Raw genomic sequence first — 22,984 nt, 5'->3', positions numbered from 1 at the left:
CGCATCTCAACCAGCTCAGACGTCAATCTCGCCAACTCTGAACACCTTCACTTCCAGATCCACATCGACCCCAAGACCACACTCAGAGGCACCCTCCTTTACAGGCCACCAGGACCCCGCGCACAATTTAGTGAAGACATCACGGACTTCATCACTCCACACGCGCTCCCCTCCGAGGACTTCATCCTTTTGGGAGACCTCAACTTTCACCTTGAAAAGAACAACGACCGCAACACCACCACCCTCTTGGACAACCTCGCTAACCTCGGACTTAAACAACTTGTCACTACCCCCACCCACATCGCAGGTCACACACTCGACCCTATCTTCACCTCCAGCAAGCATGTTTCCTTCAGCCACACCACAGCTCTCCTTTGGACTGACCACAGCTGCGTTCACTTCACCTACAACAAGCCCACACCCAACAACCACCCCCAACCCACTCTGCAAAGAAACTGGAACAAAATCACCATCGACCAGATCTCCTCATCGCTTCTTCAAAAGCCCCCCGCCCACTCCTCAAACCCAGACCAAGCAGCCACCAACCTCACCCAATGGTTATCCAACAGCGCCGACATCCTAGCACCACTGAAAAAACGACAAATCAAACTAGGCAGCAAGAAGGCCTCCTGGTTCAACGATGATCTTAAGAAATCCAAGAAACTCTGTCGCTCCCTCGAGAAGGCCTGGAAAAAAGACCCAACCACCAGCACCAAGGACACCTTCAAAAACGCCACCCGCATACACCACCAACTAATCCGAAATGCCAAGAAAGCAGCCTTCAAGGACCGTCTAGACAACAACGCCCACAACAGCAAGGAATTATTCAACATCGTCAAGGAATTTACCAACCCCTCAGCCAACTCCAACGACATCACCCCCTCCCAAGCCCTCTGCGACTCCCTAGCCTCATTCTTCCACAACAAAATTGCAGACATCCACAACAGCTTCGACAACCAACCCGAAGACCAACCCACCCAATCCCCTGCAGGACCCCCACCCCCCCTGAACATCCTCAATGACTGGAAGCCAATCTCCACTGAGGACACCATCCGTCTGATGAACTCTATCCACTCAGGATCCCCCACAGACCCTTGCCCTCACCACATCTTTAACAAAGCAGACTCCATTATTGCACCGCACCTCCGAGACGTCATCAACTACTCCCTCAACTCCGCAACCTTCCCGGAAAGCTGGAAACATGCCGAACTCAGCGCCCTCCTGAAGAAACCCACAGCTGACCCCACCGAACTCAAAAACTATCGCCCTATCTCACTCCTTCCATTCCCGGCCAAAGTCATCGAGAAAGCTGTCAACAACCAGCTCGCCGCATTCCTCGAAACCAACAAATCCCTCGACTCCTCACAATCCGGCTTCCGAGCCAAGCACAGCACCGAAACCGCCCTCATCGCAGCAACAGACGACATTCGAACTCTACTGGACAATGGAGACACAGTCGCCCTCATCCTCCTCGACCTCTCCGCAGCCTTCGACACAGTCTGCCATAGCACCCTTCTACAGCGCCTCAAAAACATCGGAATCCAAGGAAAAGCACTGGAAAGGATCACCTCGTTCCTCTCCGGAAGAACCCAGAGAGTCCGCCTTCCACCATTCAAGTCAGAGGCCACTGAAGTCATCTGCGGCGTACCTCAAGGGTCCTCACTCAGTCCCACCCTCTTCAACGTTTACATGAGCCCCCTCGCGGCCATCGCACGCCAACATAACCTCAACATCATCTCCTACGCCGACGACACTCAACTGATCCTATCACTCACCAGAGACCCTAACACGGCCAAAACCAACCTACACGAAGGAATGCAAGAAGTAGCCGAATGGATGAAGCACAGCCGTCTGAAACTGAACTCAGACAAAACAGAAGTCCTCATCTTAGGTACCTCCCCCTCCGCCTGGGACGACTCTTGGTGGCCAGAGGCCCTTGGAAAAGCACCCATCCCGACGGACCACGCACGGAACCTGGGCGTCATCCTAGATTCCTCACTCTCGATGAACAGACAAGTCAATGCCGTTTCTTCATCTTGCTTCAACATTCTTCGCATGCTCAAAAAAACATTTCGCTGGATCCCTACCGAAACTAGAAAAACAGTCACCCACGCTCTGGTCACGAGCCGACTGGACTACGGAAACACCCTCTACGCCGGCACCACCGCAAAACTCCAGAAAAAACTACAACGCATCCAGAACGCATCAGCCAGGCTCATATTAGACATCCCGCGTAGAGAACACATCTCTGATCACCTGAAAAACCTCCACTGGCTCCCCGTCAATAAGAGGATCACTTTCCGACTCCTAACCCACGCACACAAAGCACTCTACGAAATCGGACCCGAATGCCTCAACACACGACTATCCTTCTACACCCCCTCCCGCCAGCTACGATCCTCCAACCAAGCCCTTGCCACTGTACCTCGCATCAACAAAACCACCATGGGAGGTAGATCCTTCTCCTACCTAGCAGCTAAAACTTGGAACTCACTTCCCACTCACCTTCGCCTTACTCAGAACCACCTAGCATTCAGAAAGCAACTCAAAACGTGGATATTCGACAAGTAACTCCCCACCCTTCTACAAGCGCCTTGAGACCCTCTGGGTATGTAGCGCGCTATATAAATCTTTTGACTTGACTTGACTCTCTTCCGCACTCGGCGTCGGGCATGTTCAGACGTGCCTAATGCGTCATGACGTCGGGCGCGCTGATGCTAATAGGCGCGCTGATAGTATCGGGAAATGTAGTTTACAGAGCCCAGACTGATGGGAACTCGTTTTAGTTAAAATTACTCCCTTTTTTCTTGTATATTTAGGTACATTGTTCATGTTGGACTCTCTTACAATTTATGGATATCTTGGACATTATAGTACCGATATTAATTGGATACTTTGTGAGTATCCTAGTGCGAAATATTATGGGTATTTGTAGATTTTCAATAATATGGACACTTATGTGTGGTATTCCTCTGTTTCAGAACCCATAAAATCATTAACATTGAGATTTATAACCAGTGAAACTGCTATTGAGGTAATCGATTAGATATATAATTTCATGACATTTGGATTTCTTTCTTCTCTTGGGCCTATACTTTTGGGGCGCTTGGGGTACACAATTTTTGTGTTGTTTTATTCTTTACACATATAATTTTGGAACTTTCTTGGCTCCTTGTGGGGGATAACGTATTCTTTTCCTTAAAGGTAGATATTGAAGTCAATTATGTGCTTTATATAAAATGTCATTTGTACATAATTAGTGATATTATTTTACTTCTTTTGGGTTGCAGCCCTGATGAAGTCAATTGTGCATATTACAATGCTTGACGAAACACGTGTTGGCTGCTGAATTATTATCATTCTTGAAGTGGAGGATTTACAATAAAATCAGAATTGGAACTTTTGATTTGGACAGAACGTTGTATCCCAGTGCCACGTTACTTTTGGAGACTGATCGAGTGGATCTCTCATCCGATCAGGACTTACTTATAAACATTTATTTACATTGTCATCACTTGGATTTATTGACACTACCGATACTATTGTGAGATCTATTATTGAGTGCTCCGTGAGAATTCAAGTTTTCTTCATTGTTATAAAGGTGTTTGGTGAATTACGTATATTACCCACTGGGGTTGAATTGTGATGTTTAAAATAAGAAGAAGATGTAAAATACTAAAAATGCCTACAATGGTGGGCTAGTAACTCTTCTGTGTTTATATTTTGATTCACCTTTTTCATTTAACCACTGGGTTGAAAGGCGGAGTAATTTTACCATAACATTTGCTTTATAAATTTAAAAACCTTTATTTTATTTCGAATGTCGAACAACCACGAACAATGTGTACATGCTGTTAAACCACTTCTACATAGTGTGTTTACTATGTTTATTTTTCCAAACTGAAAAAGAAGCCTATACCTTTAAATGTATGGATTGCACTTGTGCTACTTACCCATGAACAAGCAGTGAGGTAACTGCGAAACGCGTTGGGCACCCATTGCAATAAAGACCGTCTGTTTTGCATTGAGGCCATGGCTCCAGAGAGTTTTATTGCTCGTTGTGACTGGATCTTCGTTTGGATATATATATATATATATATATATCAGACACACACGTTCACGTTTTCCAAGAACGAAGTCCAGGCCAGCATTAGTGTTCAAAACCGGATTTATTCCAAAGCTTTCACTCGACGCGTTTCGGGAATAGCCTTCCCTTTCTCACGAGTATAAGAGTTTGTTTGCATCCGTTTTTTAAATAAATCACGTGACTGTGTTGGAACAAAATTATAATAGACATAGTTAACAGACTACCCGATCATCTTATGTCTGGAGCTACGTTGTACATTCTTCTTCACAAAATGTGCGGCAGTGCTGATGTAAGAAGCTCAAAATTGCCCGCTATGACGCAGAATATGCATGAGAAAATAGCAAATGTATAAAATATAATTTTGAGCTTCTTACATCAGCACTGCCGCACATTTTGTGAAGAAGAATGTACAACGTAGCTCCAGACATAAGATGATCGGGTAGTCTGTTAACTATGTCTATTATAATTTTGTTCCAACACAGTCACGTGATTTATTTAAAAAACGGATGCAAACAAACTCTTGTACTCGTGAGAAAGGGAAGGCTATTCCCGAAACGCGTCGAGTGAAAGCTTTGGAATAAATCCGGTTTTGAACACTAATGCTGGCCTGGACTTCGTTCTTGGAAAACGTGAACGTGTGTGTCTGGTTTGTAGGGAGTGGCGATCCCGTCCATGGCCCGCCGCTGACAGAGGCCACCTCAGCTTAATGCCAAAACTTTTTCTTGGAACTGATTTAAAAAAGCTGTGGCCCGCCTTATCTCCGCTCGAAGATTGAGCAAGGAAACTCCTATACCGCCCGTCGAACTGCTTGAATACGAAGACCGACATCGCTCAAGAAAAAACTGCGGAAGAAGTAACGTTGTTCAAAGGCTGATGTGAGAGCTATTATCAGACGTGAAGATTTACCGCAATGAAAGGTGAGCGCTAAGGTGGAACTGTGTGGGGGTGTTATTTGACAGGAGAGAGGCAAGCGGAAGTCAGTTGCAGTGTAAGAATAGATTACACGCACTGACAGTATCAAAACCGGGGCGCATCTTTGACCTTTACTCGATGCGCTCTTTGATTTAAAAACTATTATCCATGGCAGCATCCAGGATCAATAGAAGGAAGGAGGCAGCCAAACAGATGTTTGACCTCGAACCAGGGGAAGGAAATGCCAACACACCGCCAAGTCTAGGGGCTGGGATGCAAAGTAAATCCAAGCAAGACTTATGGGCAAAGTTATGGAAACTACTTAAAATAGAACAAACCAAGTGGTGGGAGGCCACAACATTGGCCAAGTACATAGAAGTGGGTCGAATCCCAAGGGGACTGCGAATTTATACAACCCCAACATTCAATGACCCAGACCCTGAGCTCTTGGAGAAGTGGGCAAACAACAGCCACGAATGTTCTATAATCATGTTGAAACTGCTGGTAGAATCTGCAAACAAAGAATGTGATAAATGTGCGCTGGAAATTGCTAATATCACTGATGAACTGATGGAATTTTGTACTAAAGATGAATTTGATATTGAAATGAGCAAAATGGAGAAGAAATTGGAAACCCTTGAGAAAGAAATCAAGGAGAAAAAACAAAGGAAGTTCCTAAGAGACCACTTAGACTATGAAAGAGGACAAGTACTTACATTTTCCAAAAAATATGATCATTTGCGAGCCGAATCACAGAAAGCAACTGCACTGGGGGGTGTATCAATTCCCTTAGAAAAACCAACAGTTAATGAGGGGGACCAAACTGGAGAGAATGGTCATGACACCAACCAAGCGAGTGAGACAAGACCGGGCTTCTTAAGCCCAAAAGACAAAATTTTAATCGAGTTCTCGCTTATGGCCAAAGGGAGACAAGAATCCCAGAGCAAAGCATTTGCCGGAGGAGCAAGAGGACGAGGAAGAGGAGGGAGAGGAGGAAAAAGATTAAACTTAACGGATGCAAGCACATCAAGCCCTGTGGGAAAGAGAACAAGGGGCCAGAAAAAGCTACAATGAAGGACACCAAAACTATAATCAACCTCTCCAGCAGGAATCTGACCACCACCGAAAAAGAGGTATTATCCTTTGGATTATCTTTCTGCCCTACCTCTAACTTTAACTACACACAGAGCCGCATTGATCTCTTCCAATTTACTAGGAAACTCAGACTGAGGAAATGGTTCGCCACTAGAATGAATAGCGATCCAGGTACAAACTCTGAGAATCCAAGTACATTACAAATCGGAGATGCGGACATATTACAAGTAATGCATGAATTGGAGGGAAACATAGACACATTGGGAAACCCCTCTATCAACCTTATCAATGATAACATTAGGTTGGATCTAAGTAGCAAAAGTGGTTTTAAACCAAAATCCATTTTTTTACCAATGATCAATAATGAAGCGATTGATGTGTTTGAAAAGGGAGTTATCACAGAATTTAAAAAACTAGCGATTGCCAGTAATCATGGAAAAAATAATCTGAATTCAGAACAAAGACAGGCTATTGATGATTTAAGTAATGACCATACTATTGTGATAAAAAAATCGGACAAAGGGGGAAACATTGTTGTAATGTCTAAAGAAATGTATGTACAGGAAGGTCTGAAACAGCTCAGTGACACTACAAAATATGAGAAGAGTAACAGAAAGGTATATGAGAGCAAAAATCAGGCATATCATGATAAACTGTGTGAATGGAGGAATCTCAAATTGTTAGAAACAGAGGAATTCAATTTTCTAAACTGTAAATTCCCGAAATTGCCAGCTTTGTACTTACTCCCAAAACTGCACAAAGACCCCATCAACCCACCAGGTAGGCCGATAGTGTCTTCAAGAAATAGTAATCTTGAAAACACGTCAAGATATGTAGACCACTTCCTACAGCCGATCGTACAAGGTCTCCCATCATATCTGAGAGACTCAGGAGATTTCCTGAAAAAGATCTCTAACACCAGGGTTGGCCCAGGCTGTCTCCTCATGACAATGGACGTCAACAGTTTGTACACCAATATTCCCCATGAGATGGGGGTCAAAGCCTGTAAATACTTTTTGAGAACGAGATCAATCTCATATACGATGCACACTGAAATGCTGCTTGACATGATCTTGATGTGCCTTACCCAGAATTACTTCCTGTTCAATGGCGCCATCTACCACCAACTGCTTGGCACATCGATGGGCACTTGCTTTGCTCCAAGCTTTGCTGGAATCTACCTGGGATGGTGGGAGGAACTCATTGTCAGGAAGTTAGACCAATATCGTACCGGAGTCCGTACCTGGCTCCGGTACATAGATGACATTTTTGTAATCTGGGAAGGCACTAGGGAGGAGGCTGAAGATTTTGTGGCCATCTTGAACGTCAATGATTTTAATCTATCATTTACGAGTCATATTGACATGAAATCAGTGGATTTCCTAGACTTGAAAATCACTATTGAAGATTCAAGTCTAGTGACAGTTCTGTACAGGAAGGAGACTGCTGGAAATAGTCTCCTCCACGCACGTAGTTGTCACCCCCACAACCTGATTAGTTCAATCCCCTATGGGGAATTATTAAGAGCCAGAAGGAACTGTACTAAGCAAAAAGATTATGAGAAAGAAAGGGACATCATGTGTAACAGGTTTGAAGCAAGGGGATACAGCAAAAAATGTATCGCAGAGGCAGTGAGGAAAGTAGTGGATAAAGACAAAACCCAATCCACAGGACGTGAAACAGAGAGTGAAAAGGAAGGAGTAAGATTCATCACTGATTATCACTGCCAAACCAAAAAAGTTAGAGAGGCAATCAATAAACATTGGAATGCCCTCAAAACTGATAAAGATATCCTACCAAGCCTTAGAGATCACCCCCAAATCACCTACAGAAAACCTCCATGCCTGAAAGACAAAGTATGCCAAACTTTGATAGCCACCAAAAAAAGAGCAAATCCTATCCAAGGATTTTACGTCTGTGGCAGGTGCAAGGCATGCAAATTTAGCCACAATACTAAAGAGGTGAAACTATCACAAGCATGTCCCCCTTTCAAAATCACTAAACATCTGAACTGCCACACAGAGTTTGTGGTATATGCACTTAAATGTCCATGCGACAAATTCTATGTGGGGAGTACTATCAAACCGGCAAAAGAAAGAATCCTACAGCATCTTAGAGCTATAAAAAATCAGGATAAACAGTACCCGATGGCAAGACACTTTGCATCTCACCACAAAAGTAACAACAGTCTCCTATCTTATGTGGTACTAGATCAAGTGCCCATTAGAGAAAGAGGCGGGAATAGACTTCAGGAGCTTAGACGATTGGAGTCAAGATTTATAATCAAATACCATACCCTTCAGCCTCAAGGGCATAACTGTGATGAAGCCCTAGGAGTGCACCTTGGATAAATATGTGTTGTGTACAAAGATGTATTTTTATCTGTTTGGCTGTTTTCCAACCTTGTTTTAAATAGTGAACGAATGAAATGTAGGCACAATAATTTAAGGTCACTAAATCACTTTTTTTATCATTTATCACAGGTACCAGTGAATGTGGGAGAGTATGAAAGTACAACACTATCAGAACGTGCATGGCAGTATGTATCAACTGGCAGTCAAACACGAGAGAATTGGCACATGAGACTGTGTTCACTAGCATAACTTGCATGGCGTGGCATGGTCAATGACACTGACACTATTCATGTAGCCCACTGGGGCGATATCCGATGAATGGGCAATATCCAATTGGAAGTGATTGACATATCTAGCAATGCGGAGACTTGGCAAATATAGTATTTTGCCCACTGGGGCGTGATGGAGCGAAAGTGACGGCACCAAGAGAATGGGTGAATTTGGTCCGGTAAGGCCACTAAGCAGAAATTAAGCGGCTTAAGTTCAGGTTGCGGGATGGATCTAACAGTTTGATCTAAGACGCGAACCCTAAGGTGGTGAGTTCGAGCCCCGTAAAAATACCTTGAACGATGTATGGATTTGCCATGGTTTATTTTATTTCATTTTCATTTTATTTGATTTTGTTAATGTGGTATCATCATTTAAAACTTTATTGCCTGCCGCATTGTGACAAACAACGTAAAGCTGACAAGCCATTATGCAAGTTGCTGCTGTATGCTGGCGCCATCATCCTAAACGTTACTGCCTACAGCAAAACAATGAACTATGTAAATACGAGCAGCCATGAGTCCTAAATAATGATTGTTGTCCAGTTGGCCGTAGAGAGATAACGGGGCATGCATATGTAGCAATTTAGCGTAAAGAATAGCAAATGCTTCGGATAGAACGTTAAATTGCCCGCTATGACGCAGAATATGCATGAGAAAATAGCAAATGTATAAAATATAATTTTGAGCTTCTTACATCAGCACTGCCGCACATTTTGTGAAGAAGAATGTACAACGTAGCTCCAGACATAAGATGATCGGGTAGTCTGTTAACTATGTCTATTATAATTTTGTTCCAACACAGTCACGTGATTTATTTAAAAAACGGATGCAAACAAACTCTTGTACTCGTGAGAAAGGGAAGGCTATTCCCGAAACGCGTCGAGTGAAAGCTTTGGAATAAATCCGGTTTTGAACACTAATGCTGGCCTGGACTTCGTTCTTGGAAAACGTGAACGTGTGTGTCTGGTTTGTAGGGAGTGGCGATCCCGTCCATGGCCCGCCGCTGACAGAGGCCACCTCAGCTTAATGCCAAAACTTTTTCTTGGATATATATATATATATATATATGTATATATATATATATATATATATATATATATATATATATATATATATATATATATATATATATATATATATATTGTCACTACTGTATTTTTTTTAACACTTTTAACTTCTTCCTGTTGCACTTAAGATGAAATGTGTTCTCTTGTTTGTTTTATCCTACATTGTCATGGTTTTAAGTAATCGAACAATAAATTCTGTTTAAACTGTTTAAACCTAGTTCCAATTACTACCCCCATTTTTCCATGTTAGCAAGAAAGAACCAGACAGGGCCTGTAAAATTCGGGTCAAGTGGAAGGAAATCTTATGGCCAGTGTGTGTTATGTTTATAGTTTCCTCAGGGTGATCCCATACTTACAACCACTGAACGTTTGTCACAATTTGTTTTTAAGGAATCTCTGCACTCCGCTGCCAAACGTCTCTATCTGCTTGCCTAATTAATTTTATCCGTTTGTTTTTGTTTTAGGGGGCCTGGTACAGTCATTTAGAAGATTAATGACAGATTGGAGAATGTGTTACAGAGGTTGCGATGAATGGCTCATCTGTTCTATTAGGCTGGAGACAAAGTTGTTGTTTATCTTTGTTCTGTTTCTGTTCTTTCTGTTGTACAGACTACTGATTAATATTTGCATCTAATTGCATGGTTTATTTTTTACTCTTCCCTCTTGTTTTTTTTCTCCTTTATTACTGCTCACTACCTATCTGTAGCTGTGTTGTGAAACAGTGCATAAGGCCAACAATTTGGGCTTTAAGTTGTTCACGGTGTGAGGAAAAGGTGTGTGTGCTTGTTCTCCTCCCCACTGCACTGCCTCACTGCTTTTATGTCTTCCCTCTTGTGTCCAATGTCCTGTTGCTTAGCTGTGGTACAATCTCCCTTGACGTGACTTTCCTTTTGCATCTGCTGGTTATTTTCTGTGATATGTGCCCAGGCGCACAGTGTGACTTCACTTTAGTAGCCCAAGACGAAGCCATGGAAAACAGTATTCAGGAATATTCTTTCAGTGTGCTGATAGCAAGCTTCCGACCATAACTAATTGTTGGAAATAAAAAAAACACAGAAAGCTCACATGCCCACTTCTATAAAATTGTCAAGTACAAGGTACTCTCAGGCACAACGCTGCTCCAGGTTTTGTATTAGATTTTAGGTCTTCAGTTTATGAAAGTGCAAGCTGTCTGCTTGAGGAAGACATATTCTGAATGTACAGTGGGCTTAGAGGCCATCCAACGCTTGCCATTGTTTGGCTTTGTTGTCACTCTCATTAATTTGCTTTTTATTTGTTGCCTTATGTGGGTTTCCCTTCCTCGTATGTGTTTGTCCCTCCTCTGGCGTACAGCCTCTTTAGTTGTGTCCTTGCATTGCTCATTTTTGGGAAATTACACTTCCCTTTGTTTATGCACTCCATGAGGGTGCATGTATTTTCAAGCTATCTCGCTCGTGTACTTCTTTTCTCTTCCTCTGTAACAGCCCGGACTGCATTAGTTTGAGCTTCATACATTTTATAGTTTGTAAAAATAGAGAGAGACAATTTTGGGTTGTTCAAAATCGTGTTTCTATGAAGTGTTTTAGCAAGTTATGTACTTACAATGCCAATAGCTCTGTTTCACAAATGTGAGTCCGATTGCATTGCACATGCTTGTTTGATTTGATGTAAATCTGTTCCGTAGGTTTTGAGAAATTAAGGTTCAAATTATATATAAAGATTAGAATGCAGGAGTACCATGGGACTGGCAAATCAACGGATTATATCTGATTGACTGCCTCACATGACCAAAGATGTTAGGCAGCCATTTTAGGTCTCAGTGCTCAGTCCCTGAGACCTGAAAAAACAGACATTTAGGGCTGTAAGGTAGGGATACCCTGAAACCCTAAGCATTTTGGAGGGTGTTCTAGAGGGACCCCGCTGGTGCCAAAAATGAAAAAAATAGTGTGTGCTTGACTGCTTGTTGATGGTTCTGTCTGGTCATTGGTGCTTGCATCTCAGTATTTGCCAATGTTTGACAGTATAAAAGTTCGGAAATGTGTTGGCACATAGGTGCCTCTAGGAAAAATGTGTTTTTAAATGCACATGGATATCTGTATGTCCATTGGTTTGTGTGCATTTGTTCCAGATGTTATGTTGGTCTGTGTGTGTTTATTGGTAAATTTTGTTGTGTATCTGAACATCAGCAAGGGTATATGGTCTGAATGTGTGTGTGTCCTTGCATTAGTGATTTCATGTTACGTTTTTGTGTGCATGTACTGTACAACGGTGTTGGGAAGTGGGTTGTTAGTAGTGGCAAATGTATATCTGTCATTGGCAATTAGACCACTAACACAATATAGGGCTCAGAATAGGTCTTAGAAAATGATTTCCATGCTCAACCCTTGGTAGCTTGGCTGCGAGCAGGTAGGCTTAACTTCAAAGACAGGTATGCAATGCATTTAAAAACACAATTTCAATAAATAATTAAGACACAACATACAATAAAAAATCCAACACCAATTCCTGAAAATAGAAAATATTTTTATCTTAAAAATGTCACCAAAATGAAAGAAAAATTCAAATTAGGGAACCAGAGATATGAATTTCTAAAGATTAAGCAATATATAGCACAAAGAAACCTATTGCGCCTATTGGGACATCTGGTCCTGCTAGACCGGGACAAGGTCAAAGTTTCAAGCTTACCCCTCGCGGTAGGTCTCGGTCACCGTTTTTACCTTCTGAATTAGAACTTTTCTGGAGCTTTTCCTCCCGGGGTCCCTCGACGTGTCTTGATTCGGTGAGGGTTAGCCTGCTTGCGTTGTGACGAGCTCTCGGTCAAACTTATAGAAGTCAGACCTCTGGAGCCTTTCAGCAAGACGAAGCAGAGATCCAGGTCGGCGCATGGTTGAAAGTCGGCAGCTTCAATCTTGTGGTTGATCTCAGTCACCTCTCCTACGTTCGGATGTAGAAACTTTTACGGAGCTTTTTCTTGCAGGGTCCCTCGATGCTCTTCACCAGGCCGGATTCAGTGAGGGTTCGCCGACTTGGGTTTCAGCTTACTCCCGATCAAACCCTGGAATTTGGACCTCTGCAGCTTTTCAGCGGGACAAACCTGGATGGCAAGCTGGCTCGTGGTTAAGGGTCACCTCTCGGCTGGCTAGATTGAGTGGGTCTACCCCAAAGGGTCCCGAAAGTGTCCAAAACTTACTCCAAGGTCTGGAAGCTCCAAGATGGTCCTTGAAAGTTTGGGACATCAGTTCCCACAATCTATTTGGACAAAACCCTTAAAAATCCACTGGTTGTATTCCAGGCTGATGATTCTTGGTGGTGATGCTCCAGGTGAGCTCCGTTAACCTGTAACTTGCAGGGAGTCTACTCTTTAGTACTTTTGAAACAAGGTCGTCCACAGGGCTGTAGTTCTAGATTATTCAGCAAGCAAGTCTTCAGAGTGCAGGGCCTGGTAGGTGCAAATCAAACTTATCAGCGTGGACCCTTCTTCTTTCTTGAGTTTCAAGCAGCAGATCTGAGAGGCTCTGCCCCTCTAAGATGCCTATTCTAACTTCTCTGGGTCAAGCAGGAGGGCACTCCAGTCAAATTACGTGCAGGGCAACACCACAGGGTATGACCACATCCTCCAAAGTGTGGCACTATTTTCTGCCAGAGAGCACAATTTCTCGAAAATTCATCACAGCTGATTTTCCAGCAGAGAGAAAAGAGCTGGATAAGCACTCCTTCGGGATGCTCCATCTCCATACTGTCCTTCCCCCTTACATCTGCCCAGTCCTTCCTTAATCCTGCCATCTGGCTGGGGGCAGAGGGTAGAGGTGTAAATGAAACTGGTTTCTCCAGCCGGTTCCCTCCTTCCTTTGAAAAACATTATTTACTAACCCCTGGTTCTGGCATACCTATGCCAAGCAATCCTCTCCTCCCAGAATGGCTCCCTAACCCCAGGAGTCATTTAGCACCTCTTCAAAGCAGCCGGGCTAATCCACTTAACTCTGACGAATCAGGACAGACCACTGGGAGGATGACTTTTGGCTTACAGACAAGAAAGTCATAAAACTTCTTATATGTACATTTTAGGATACATTTAACAATGCCATATTGTTGGAATTGTCAATACCATTCTAGGAAGTCTTTGAATGATATTTAGATCACCTCCTTGACATTAGTTATTATTTAATAACTTCTTGCCATGTTAATCTATGTGGCTGGGGATTTGCAATGCGAAAAATGACTTGGGCCATTTTTCCAACACCAGGGCTTATAAAAACATATTTTATAAGGATCCTTACTATACTTACAGGACCACACACCCCTGGGATACATAGGGGAGTCTTTAGGGGTTCTGAATATGTAAAAATATTGCAAATCATCACGCCAGAGTGCTCCTAGCACAAACGTTTCTTTTTGGAAGTACTATACTACAGTTTGGCAAATGAAATGTGCAATTTCAGTAAACCCAAAGCATATAAAACTCATTTAAAAGGTCCTTCTTATAACTACCTGTATTCCCACCCCTGGTTGTACCTAATATGCCAAAACATTGTAGTTTATTAATTTTTAAGTAAGTGCCCCAAACACCAAAGTCGAGCTTGGGCACAATTTGCATTTTAAAAGCAGTCCTGCAATACAGGGCTGTTTTTAAACTGACAGCAGGCTTCATCAGTGCACACATGCAAGTGCAGAAAGGGCTGCTGGCCGCTAAACTGCCATGCCCTATTATATACTGGGGGTGTAAAGGTAGTTTCAATACCCCTGCTCTATTATGTACTAGGGCCTTATAGGCAGGACATGCCAATCACAGGGGTGTCCTAAGCCATAGTGTACCCTAGTGTATGTAGGTGTTTTTACTGTATTCTAAGTGTGTATTCAGCATTGCACTAGCCCCGGGCCTGGTTATGCAGATCCCAGGGTCAGTCAAAGTCAGTTACCACTAGTACCAGTTAGCAAAAAAGTTTGAGGTGCCCAGGGGACATGATGACTTTACAACAAACAGCCAAAACACATTGCCTTTGCCAATGCTTTTTATGTTTGGACCTAACCACCTTTGATCATGACTTTATAAACAAATGCTGCAAAACCCTGCCTACTGTAATTATCCTGAAGAACTAGCACTATTGTATATTGTAATTTCTATGTTATTGACTTTGTTCATGCTTGTTTTGTTAGTCAAGCTGTGCTTATGGTGTGCTGTTCCTTATAAAATATAACAACAGATAAGTGCGTGCCCTATTTTAACCTAAGAAACTACTCATTACGACAGATTTTTTCGATTTTCTCTATTGCTGGGTATAATTAAACTCCCAGTCCATTTAAAAAATGGCTAATTTGTCTCGCCACAGAAATTGAAGAGGTAAATCGGGAAAGTAAAGGCAAGCCTCTCTTTTTGAATGGCTGACTAATTATAATTTGGAGGTCAGGTGCGGAGACAAATTTTGTCTGTCTGTCAGATAGAGGTAATAAACTTGTACACCGAGTGGGGTGATGTACCTCCTACTATTGGCAATGCTTAATTTGTCAACCATGTCCCCGCCCTGAGGCCTGAAACTGTCCCCTGTCCTGTAAACTGTCCCTTTTCCCCATCCCCTTTGCCTAGAGCCCTAAAAATGTACTTCATGCCCAAAAAAACTACCCCAAACCCAGCCTCCCCCTCCCTGAGCCCAAAAAACTGTCCCCTACATCACTAAAGTACCCCAACCCCGCCCCTCTTGCCCTGTGGCCTAAAATTGCCCCCACCCTGTAAACTGTCCCTTTTCCCCAGGCCTGAGCCCTAGAAATTAACCCTGCACCCCAAAAACTACCCCGACCTTAGCCTTCCTCGCCGTGAGCCCTAAAAACTGTCCCCTACATCCCTAAAGTACCCTGACACAACCCCCTCGTGCCCTGAGGCCTAAAACTGCTAACAGCCCTTCAAACTGTCCCTTTCCCCCGCTCCGCCCTTAGCCCTGAAAACTGTCTCTATGCCCTAAAACCTACCCTGGCCCTAGCCCTCAAGCCGTAAGAACTGTCCCCTACAAATGTAAAGTACCCCAACCCAGCCCCCCTACCCTGAGCCCTAAAACTGCTCCCTGCCTTATAAACAACCCCAACCCGCTCCAGAGTCCTAAAAACGACCCCACTGCAAAAAACTACCCCCAATCCCTAAGACCAGGCCCCAGCACCACTTACTGATCCTTACTCTTCCTGTCTTTCTTCACCCCCTCATCAGCTCTGCAGCTAGACTGCTCATTGCCTTAACAACTCATATGCGTGGTTAAGGCATGCATGGTTTGGCTTGCTGGGAAACAGCATGCGTGGCTGAGCCTGCATTGTTAATGATGTTTCCCCTCAGAAAGCCATTGCAGCTTGCACCACCAACAGGCCTTTTCAAGCTGCCAAATACAAGCATTAACACAACCAAATAACCAGCACACTCCTACAAATGTTACAATTCGGAATATACCAGGTGACCTAAAGTTTTAAGAATGGCATGGGCAAGCAGAAGTTATTATTAATATATTTAATGGCATATCAGATTGTTAAATACTTTTCTCCTGTGCTCTTTTGATAATAGACTCACAGGCAGCATCACCATGTGGTGACCTGTCATGAATATGTGCGGGTTCTAAGAAATAAGTGCAGAGCACTGGCAAACACCAGCACAAATTAAGCACTGACACTTTGCCATTCACATTTTGGATGAGTTCACACAAGGCCACTTGACAGTGGAGCTATGAAGGGGGGCATTTTTCATAGTTAAATCCTACTACTATTCAATTGGTGCAGTCTGTGTATGAGTGCACATAGTGACAGGCACACCTTTCTTTAATGCTTTTCTTCCTCCATCTGTAGAGGTGGAGTTGGTGTGTGGGATAAACACTTACTGGACCCATAGGTGGGAGTGCAGTAGAGGCCAGTGCTTCTACCTTATGGTCACACCAGGGCCTTGTGGTGGCAGAGCTTACTACACTTCCTCTTTTGGACAGTAGGCAGGGGTATCGCAGGGTTGATGATATCTTTGACGTTTTCAAACAGTGGCCGAATAAAAGTGTCAACCTTCATTAAGATGGTCAGGGAGCAAGAGCCTGGATGGAGGCTGAGAGCAGAGCCAAAAGCCTAATACTGGGACTGAGGGACATGCTACTAGCACCAGACTTGATGCTGAGGGCAGGCTTCTCATGATCCTTGACAGCCGGTCTAGCATTGACTGACACCTTCATTGATCCTAGAATGGCTAAACTCTACTTTCATTTCAGCACTGAGTGGCCACAGGGTTGGACTGGCCATTCTTCCACTCCCTGATGGACTGCAGGCTAGCAGTTTCTTTCAGATCAAGGTGAAATGTAAAAGTAAATGTGTTTGTATTTATATAGCACCCTCTACCCAGAGGTCTCGTAGCGCTGTATTCATACCGCTGTGGAACCCATCCTGGCTTTCCTGTGAAATGTCCACTCCTGGGGACCCCCAAGGTGAAGCCAGGCATCCAAGCACTGCTGGGGCCATTGTGGAGATTAAGCAAGCTATTGCCCAGAGTCACAGAGTGGGACCCATGATTAAACTAGGCACTGAGGCGAGAATTATCAGGTCCGGGGAGATTGAGTCCAAGAGCCGCCAAGGCGGGAATTGAACCCTGGTCCCGGGACAGACCTCTGCATCAGGGTCTGCCGCTCTAACCATTGAGCCACACTTGTCCACATAGCTAGGTGAGCTACCATGCCTCAAACACACCCCAATTGACCCACTCGGGTCGCAACATTCTGCAGCTGGGAGAGGTTTAACCTAGGCCTGGGAGAAAATGTAATTACACCAGAGTAATCAGAGTAATTTAAGCAATTGCGCATTACTCTTGTAATGTGAAATCACCGCAATTACGCCAGATGAGTAATTAAGAGTAATTTTGGTGAAAAATCCTACTGCAGGAGTGAAGGAAAAATTAAGTAAGAGACGGGGAGTGGCTGCTGGATACTGCTGTTCATGTCCTGTAGCATTTAATGCTAATTTCTTAGCACTAAATGCATCCTCTGGCTCATTTGGTACATGAGATTGCATTTTGCTCTATGAAATTAGCACTAAATGCTGGATTATGCTCTAACGTAATTATGTCTACTTATGGGTAATCTTTGCTAAAGAGAATTATCCCCTCTCCTAGTTATTACCAAGGTTACTTTCCATTAACCTGAACATTCTGAACATTCAGGCCACTCATGGCCAAGAAACCCTTTTTACCAACCAACATAAACACTGAGGCAAATTGCTGGAGATGAACGGCCACAGATTTATTGGAGCAAACAATTGAGGTGACCGCTCGCAGGATGTTAGACGTACTAATCATATTCAGTAAACTATTATGTGAACTCAACATTCATGAATAACAATCATTGTCTTCCAATTGTATCATTGATGTGAGTATCTTTGCCTTTAGTTCTATTTTTGGTTAACCCACCTAAAGACTCTAGGCTTAGCCTGCTAACCATAAGCTTACCCTTGTTCACCAGCTTCCAGGCAAGCTTGGGCTGAGAGTGCTGTTTCTGCTTTTGTTACCCATAATGTTTTACTATTTGCCAGGAGTTGATTGCCCCACATTTGGCCAATTTGTGAGATTATAACCTTTTTGGCACCCTTCCAGCTTAGTGGCAAGGGCCCCTTCCCCACTTCCAGTACTTCATTAGGAATGCATCATTACCCCCAGGTCCCTCCGTCCTCGACACCTTCATACTAAACAAGTGGAGATGACCATCTCCCGACAGAAAAAAACAAGAGGAATGCTAGGACACTAATACTGCCCCTCCCCCCGGGAGTACAAAAGCAGTACTTACCCAGCAGACCTCCTGTTCTTTTTTTCTGTCTGTCGACAGAGTTGATGGTGTGCTGGTGCTGCTCCTGCTGGGCTTGAGTGGCGGTACTTCTATTCTCCCCCCGCCCTGCTGCCTGGCTGTGTGGGCGTGGGGTTCCCTGGACTGCCTCCTGGCCTGCCGGGCTTGCTTGGAGTCAGTCTTTCTCTGGAGCCGGTGTTTGGTTTGCTGTGTTCCCGGCTTTGCTGTGTGATGCCTGCTCCTGACGGCCCTGTGTGGCTGGTGCTGAAGTTCCCGGTTGCATCCGGGTCGCGGGCTCGGCCTCCTGAGCCTGGCCGGGGAGCCGTGCCTTGCTGGATGGGCTCCTGCTGGTCATCTGCTCGGCGGTGCTGTGGGGGCCTTGTTCCTGGGGTTGGCCCCCACTCCTGGTGAGTCCCGATTTCGGGATCCCTTTTTTTCTTCTGCCTGACGCTCGTGATTCAGGGGCCCTGGAGTGACGTTTGGTAATGCTTGTTCTTTATTTATTTATTTATTTATTTATGCAGTTTTATATAGCGCAGACTTTACCCGAAGGTGTCAGAGCGCTTCACAAAAGGAACAGAAATGGAACATAATGAGAAACATTACAAAAGCATACGTTACATTACATAAATAATAGTGACATTTGTGATCAAACAATATACATGAGGTATTAAAAATTGTGAGCAACCAAAAATACATGAGGTAGTGAAGATAATAATGACAATTGTGAGCAAACAGAATACATGAGGTAGTAAAAATTGTGAGCAACCAAAAATACATGAGGTAGTAAAGGTATAGTGACAGTTGTGAGCAAACAGAATACATGAGGTAGTGAAAGTTGTGAGCAGCCAAAAATACATGAGGTAGTAAAATGTGCACAGGAAGAAAAAAGTGACAAGTGTGCAGTTACAAGAGAGAACAAAGTATCATTTGAGGTGTAATACTGCAAAAGGTGCTAGACACTCAGGCACACGAACAAGCGTTATGTAGGCAAGGTGGCACTTGTGCAAGTATCAAAGATAAAAACATGTGAGAGGTAGCAAACCGTGTGATACAAGGGCAAAGTGGTGTGTGCATGTTACACAAGGGCACCAAACACAGGTACATGGAAAAAACTCCAAAGAGGCACACACTCCAACCCCAGGAATACCCTGGGAAGGCACTTCCATGGGCATGGAAAATAACAGTAGTGAGACGTCTTCCTCCAAATACCAAGAGGACGTGAATCACTTTTGAAGGTGTCTCTGGAGGAGGAGAGCTTTGAGGTCCCTTTTGAAAGCCTGGGAGGAGGCAGTGGTCCGGAGCTGAGGCGGGAGTGAGTTCCAGATTCTCACTGCGTTGCCTGAAAAGGATTGGGCCATTGTTCTTTCCTTCTTGAAAGTGGGAGGTTCAAGTAGAAGATTCTCCGCATTGCGTGAGGGTCTAGAGCCTCCAGAGAGTTTCAGTTTATTCGCCAGGTAGCGAGGAGAGGAGGAGTGCAAGGCTTTGTGGGTGATACAGGCGGTCTTGTAGATAGCTCTAGCCTCGAAGGGGAGCCAGCGAAGGGTGGATAACATCGGTGTGATATGATCGCTTCTTTTGGCCCCATAAATGAAGCGAGCTGCTGAATGGAAAACAGACTTAAGTGGGGACAGGTGGGATTTGGGGAGGCCAGTAAGAAGAGAATTGCAGTAGTCTAATCTGGAGAGGACCAGCGATTGCACCAGGGTTATAAGGTCCTGTTCCGGGAAGAAGCGTCTGATTCCCCAAAGAAGGCGCAGTTGGTAACAAGCAGATTTTGCAATCGAATTGATGTGGGGGGTTAGATTGAGTTTTTTGTCTAGAATAACTCCAAGGGATTTTGCGCTGTCGACAATGATGGGTTTAGTGTTGAGTAGATTCAGCTGATCCATCCATGATTGAACAGGGGGGGGAGAGAGTGAGGAGGAGAAGAGGAGGAATTCAGTTTTGGAAGGATTCAGAATCAGTTGATGAGTTGACATCCAGTTTTGGATGGAGTCCAGAGTAGAGCTTAGGAAGGAGAGATCATGGGTGGAGGCAACCTTGAGGTAGAGTTGAGTGTCGTCTGCATAGAGATGGTAGTGAATCCCGGATTTGCTTAGGAGGTTTCCCAGTGGTTCTAAGTAGAGATTGAACAAAGTGGGTGCAAGTATAGAGCCTTGAGGAACACCCTGACCTACCGCCACAGGAGAAGAAAGACTGTTCGCAATTTTGATCATTTGGGATCTGTCAGAGAGGAAGGATGCAAACCATTTAAGCACAGTGCCCTCCATGCCCAATTCTCTGTTGAAGGATGTTGAGGAGGGTGTTGTGATTGACAGTGTCAAAGGCTGCAGAAAGGTCCAGGAGAATTAGAAGACAGGACCCCCCCGAATCGAGTATCCTCAGCGCGTCATCAACCACTTGCAGTAGGGCTGTTTCAGTGCTGCAGTTTTGCATGAAGCCAGACTGACAATTGTCAAGAAGATCATTGTCCTTGATATGACGAGAGAGTTTGTTTTGCTACACATCTTTCTGTGATCTTCGCAAGGAAGGGAATGTTAGTGATGGGGCGGAAGTTGTTGAGGTCCTTCGCATCAGCAGTGGGCTTTTTAAGCAGAGGGGTGACCTGCCCAGTTTTGAAGGGGACAGGAAGGGAGCCTTGCCAGAGAGAGAGGTTGATCAGAGTGGCCCAATAGGAAAGAGAATGGGTATAGAAGTCCAAGGCAATGGCACTGGGGATAGGGTCAAGAGAGTGGTTGGAGGGCTTTGTTTCGCGTATGCACTTGAGAAGGGCATCTTCAGATATGGGGTCAAAGCTCTGCCAGATGGCTAAGGATTTGCGCTCCTCTGGAGGTGTAGGATGCGCGACCTGATCCACAAGTGATTTCACTTTTTCATCAAAGAAAATAGCGAAATCGGCTGCTCTCTTAGTAGGATCCTCCACCTCGGAAGAAGGGGGAGAGCAGCTCGGAGACTTGACGAGCTCGAATAGTTTTTTAGGTCTATTTTTGGCGGAGTCAAGGAGGGTTTTGAAGTGCGCCGCTTTCTCAAGGAAGATATGCTTGTGGTACCTGGATCTTGCTGTGCGAAGCATGGCTAAATTGTCTGTGGAGGGCACTTGCCTCCATTGCTTCTCCAGGAATCTTAGCTGCTTCCTTTCCTCATAAAGGGATTTGTTGAACCAAGGTGCTGAGGGAGTGGGCCTTATCCTTTTGCTTTTGAGTGGAGCGACGTTATTAATTTCAGCTGCAAGAACTGTGAGGCATTGGGAGGTGAGATCGTCAACAGCTATGTTTGGGTCTAGCCTTGGAAGTGATAGCAAGGCTGATTCACAGAGGGGACCGACATCAATATTTTTGGCATCACGGAACCAGGAGATGGCCCTCTTGGGTTGGCCAAGAGTTATAGAGTGTGAGAGTTGAAGAGAGAATGGGATGAGGTGGTGGTCAGACCAATCAACATGGAATGGGGAAGAGGTAGAAAGCATGCCTGCTTTAGAAATAACAAGGTCCAGGATTGCACCCTTAGAGTGGGTTGGTTCAATGCAGTGTTGGATAAGATCGTTTGTAGAAAGGAAGGTGGCCAGAGAGTTCGCAGAGGAGTCTTGCGAAACGCCCCAGTGGAGATTAAAGTCACCCACGAAGGTCTGATTGTCACTTTGTGTATATTGGTCGCTGATGAAGTTCGTGAGCTCCTCTATAAATGAAGGGCCACTACGAGGCGGGCGGTAAATGATATGGAATCTGAGTGATGGACGGTGTTTCAATTGAAGCTCAAGAGAAAGGCATTCAAAGGTGAGGGAGGAACTGCTTGGAGAAGCCTTAAGTTGGAGGGCGTTTCTAAAGATGACTGCCACACCTCCCCCCGTGTTGTCAGTTCTGTCATTACTAAGTATGGAGTAACCTGTGGGTACTAGGAGATCAAAAATAGAGTGAGAGGTATCTTTGAACCAGGTCTCAGTGAGGAAGAGCATGTCAAGATTGTGAAGGGTGATGGTATCGGAGATTTCAAGTTTGTGTTTTACTGCAGATCTGCAGTTGTGAAGCATACAGCGCAGCTCTGTCAAGACTGTTTTGGTGACGGGGGCACTTGGGCTCTGAAGGGTGATTGGGATATTGTACTTATGTGGGGGTGCTCGGGAGGGTTTAGGTGGATGCTTTGTTCTGACAGAGGTGATGGTCGGAATAGTGTAGATAGTGGGGTTGCAAGGGTATGTTTGTTGCAGGAGGGTGGCGTTCAAGGGCTTGTGTGAATTCAAGACGTTTGCGGACGAGAGGTTGGGCTTGGCTGTCTTGGGGTGAAGGGGCGAGGTGCATCTCATGGGAGGTTGAGAGGGAGTAGAGGTGCATGGATGGGTGGAGATCTTAGAGCATAAAAGTGAAATGGCAGTTGTAAGCTGGGAAATGGAGGTGATCAGAGAGCCTAGCGTATTTTCCAGTGAGAATGAGGCAGAGCACGGAAG

This window comes from Lissotriton helveticus, chromosome 8, assembly GCF_964261635.1.
Source record: "Lissotriton helveticus chromosome 8, aLisHel1.1, whole genome shotgun sequence".
NCBI lineage: Eukaryota > Metazoa > Chordata > Amphibia > Caudata > Salamandridae > Lissotriton > Lissotriton helveticus.
This window is presented reverse-complemented; position numbering follows the sequence as displayed.